Genomic DNA, 3927 nt, shown 5'->3' on the forward strand with positions numbered 1-3927 from the left:
TTTGTGAAAAGCAAAACAGAGAGAAAACGGAAGAGCAGATTACCAGCTACACCTGGCATGCTGAAAAAGGATACATCTGTAAATTTTGCCACTTAGATGGAAATCATAAGAAAAGTGGAGGCTGGGGAAGGAAAGAGATGCATTCCCCATTCAAGTGGCTTCTAGAAGAAATTTTTTTATTTACTTATGCAAGGCTTATCTGATCTGGTTGTTTTATATCACATGTGGATAATGATAGTTTTTATGGGGTAAAGTTTGCTGAAACATGATCAGCTGCTCTTCTCTTTTGTGGTTTAGGAATCTATGTAGGAAGAGATGATTTACATAACTTTCAAATTAACAATGAAATCAGAAGAATAGAACTTGGAAGGTCAGTTATGAATAGGCTTGCCATATCCCGCCTGGGGGTGGGACTTTCCCGGTTTGGGGCGGGTCCGCACGGTCCTGTCCCGGTTTGGCCCCGCCCCCAGGACTCTCCCCCCAGCGAGGCCCTGGAAGTGTCTCCCAGGCCCCCGGCGAAGCCTTGGGGCGGTTCCGCGATCGCGGAGCCCTGGAAGGCCTCGCCGGGGGCTTGGGAGACGCTGTCTCCCAAGGCCCCAGTGAAGCCTTGGGGTGGCTCTGCGATCGTGGAGTCCTCCAAGGCCTCGCTGGGCCCCAGCGAGGCCTTGGACAATGTTTTAAAATGTAGGACCTTTTTTTTTTAATTTCCTGGCCAGGAAATTGTTGTTTTTTTTTTTAAAAAAAAAAAGTCCTACATTTTAAAACATTGTCCTACATTTTTCCCAGTTTGGAGGTCCTCAGGGATGGCAACCCTAGTTATGAAGGAATGATACAAGGTTCTGCAGTGCAAAGATATATTGTTAAATACTAAAGTTAGGACTGGCCATGTCATTATATTTCCAGTTTATATGTATGACTGTGAAAGATAGACAGCGAAGAAAACTAAAAGGATGAAAATCAACTAATTTGAAATGTGGTGCTGGAGAAGAGTTCTAGTGGTATCATGGACTGCTAAAATTGTGTCCAAAATAATATTGGACACATATATTTGATGTTCCATGACAGTAGCCCAGTAGGTGTAAATTGTTTTAGTTTGAAATGGGTCTATATTAGACTGAAGTTTGTGTCACAGTGTGTGGGCATGTATTTTCTAGGATAGTGATGGCAAACCTTTTAGAGGCCAAGTGCCCAAACTGCAACCCAAACCCTACTTATTTATCGCAAAGTGCCGTGTCCCTCTGGCTTTCTAGTAAGAAACTTTGGCAAACTCTATGTTGGGGTGATGGCACACGTGCCCACAGAGAGGACTCTGAGTGCCACCTCTGACACACGTGCCACAGGTTCGCCACCACTGTTCTAGGAGGTATCAATTTTAAGGTGGCAAAATTCCTATTCACATCAACACAGAGGGGCATGGAGAAAAGGGAGTCATTAACAAAGAAATGTACAAAAATAGTACAAATGTCTGTTACGTACCAGTAAGTTTGACAGCCAGATATTTTTTAAAGAAACAATCCTGTAACTAATACTGCACTGAACAAATAGTTTGTTGAGTATCATTAATTCAGACACTTAAAGGAAAGTAAGGAAGATTTTAAAGAATTAAAGAGATATAAGCTACCAGCAACTCTGCCAGATTTTGCCACCAAGACATGTGTTTCTGTTCAAGTCACAACTCATCCTAGCTAGAAACTCTGCTTTGTCAGGAAGCCAAACATACAATGACACAAAACTAATTTTAATCTGATAAAAATTTCTCTGTACAAAAAGCAGAGACCTGAAATATAAATTAGCTCCATACCTGATGTTTTCTCACAATTCATCTCTATTGTTTTTCACCTTCTATAAAGGCCACAAGAACATTATCATGTTACCCAGTTCCATTTTGATTACACTATTTTAATATTCTAATTTTGAGTTAGTGCCTTTTTATGATGTGTAGATGCTGTATTTGTATCTTGTTTTAATAATGATGTACTCTTTAAAATTAATAGTGTTTTAGTACTGTAATTTTGTTTGTTTTGTTGTGTTTTAATCTTTTTCTCATGAAGTTTTTAGCTCCATCTTGTTTTAACTTTGTTGTAAGCTACACCGGGTCCCATGTCAAGAGACAGGAAGGATATAAATAACTGAATAATAAATATATCCAATCAATAGAGAGCCAACATGAAATACAGCGGGCCCTTCCCTTACGCAGGGGAAGGGGAAATCTGCATATGCTCACACCTCATTGCAAGCAATGGGGCACGTGCTCGCGGTTCAAGGCAGCACGTGTGCCATTTCTTTAATTGTCATGCAGCTTCTGCATAAGCTCAAAACTGCGTATAGTGCACCTGCATATGGTGCAGGCGCACTGTAGTGGTTTGAGCATTGGTTTGAGCATTTAATTGTCACCCAACTTCTGCATAAGCACAAAGCTGCATATAGTGAACCCTTGTATGGTGCGGGCACACTGTAGTGGTTTGAGCATTGGCCTACAATTCTGGAGATCAAGGTTCTAATTCATGGGAACCCACTGGCTGACCTTGGGGAGTCACATACTGTACTGAGAAAATCCTGTGATAGGGTTGCTTTAGGGTCACCATAAGTCAGGAAGGCACACAACAACAACCCAGTCGACAGTGCAATCCACTTTGATCTCGGTGAAGGTTCTAATGACTGGACTCCAAGACAGCCAAAGTTCTGCTGTAGACATGCAATGAGGCTTCTCTCTCTCTCTCTCTCTCTCTCTCTCTCTCTCTCTGGTTGCAGACAGTGTCTTTGTGCATCCCGCCCTGATAACAGCTGCATCCACATTGAAGAAAAAATCCAGTTTGACACAACTGCCATGGTTCTATGCTAGGAATTCTGGGAATTGTAGATTTGTGAGACATTTAGCCTTTTCTGTCAGAGTGCCAGTGCCATATAAGCTACAAATCTTTGGATTCCATAGCAATGAGCTATGGCAGTTAAAGTGTCAAACCGGGTTATTTCTGCAGTCTAGATGTAGCCAGTTCCCTGGTTTTAGTCCAGAGTTCTTTTGGCTCCCAGTCAATTAGGCTTAAAATAATGCTTTTTTTTTTTTACATTATCTTTATATTATTTTTAAATTCAATGAGGATACAGGTTCTGCTTCAGCACAAAGGTTGGTTTAGTGTTTTTCTGTAGCTTTACTCTAAGTTTTGATATTAGCAGTTCATGGTCTGTGCCACAATCTGCTCTTAGTCTTGTTTTGAAGAGAATGGTGCTTTTTCATCATCTTCTTCCAATTATTTAGCCTACCGTATATACGCATGTATAAGTCGACCTCGTGTATAAGTCTAGGGCAGTTTTTGGATCCAAAATCATGGATCTTGATATGACCCGTGGATAAGTTGAGGGGTAAACACTGGAGGATGTTACAAAAGATCTAAGGGGTGGGGACAAAGCACCACTTCCCTCCCTTTATCTCCCTCTCTGGTCCTCTCCCAAGCATCAGCCTCAGCATGGAAAAGGGGAAACAAACCTCAGCATGCACATGCACACACACACACACACGCACGCTCTTCTCCTTACCAAAACCATCTCCAAGGCACATGACTTGCGAAAAGGAGGACAGACCCCACTGTCTCTCTGCTTGTCACCCCCAGGACTCCAAGGCTCATAGCTTGCAGAAATGGAGGACAGGCTTTTCTCTCTCTGCTTTTCACCCCCAGGACTCCAAGACTCATCGTTAGCAGAAATGGAAGACAGGCCTTTCTCTCTCTGCTTTTCACCTCCAGGACTCCAAGGCTCATAGTTAGCAGAAATGGAGGACAGGCCTTTCTCTCTCTGCTTTTCACCCCCAGGACTCCAAGGCTCATAGTTAGCAGAAATGAAGGACAGGCTTTTCTCTCTCTCTGCTTTTCACCCGCAGGACTCCAAGGCTCATAGTTAGCAGAAATGAAGGACAGGCTTTTCTCTCTCTCT

The 3927-nt window shown here is 42.6% G+C and overlaps 1 protein-coding gene across 2 annotated transcripts in view; it reads right to left on the bottom strand.

Annotated features, from left to right (window-relative positions):
- ANKRD6 (ankyrin repeat domain 6) overlaps positions 1–3927 on the bottom strand; it is a 118164-nt gene that overhangs the window by 110796 nt on the left and 3441 nt on the right. The window contains exon 1 of one of the 2 annotated variants that reach the window (XM_042466472.1): positions 3535–3641. The exons of the other annotated variant lie outside the window; for it this stretch is intronic. The gene's annotated coding sequence lies outside the window, so the exon portion shown is untranslated. Of the gene's footprint in view, positions 1–3534; positions 3642–3927 lie in introns of those variants that run through there. 2 annotated transcript variants of the gene reach the window in all.

Source organism: Sceloporus undulatus, chromosome 1, assembly GCF_019175285.1.
Source record: "Sceloporus undulatus isolate JIND9_A2432 ecotype Alabama chromosome 1, SceUnd_v1.1, whole genome shotgun sequence".
Taxonomy (NCBI): Eukaryota; Metazoa; Chordata; class Lepidosauria; order Squamata; family Phrynosomatidae; genus Sceloporus; species Sceloporus undulatus.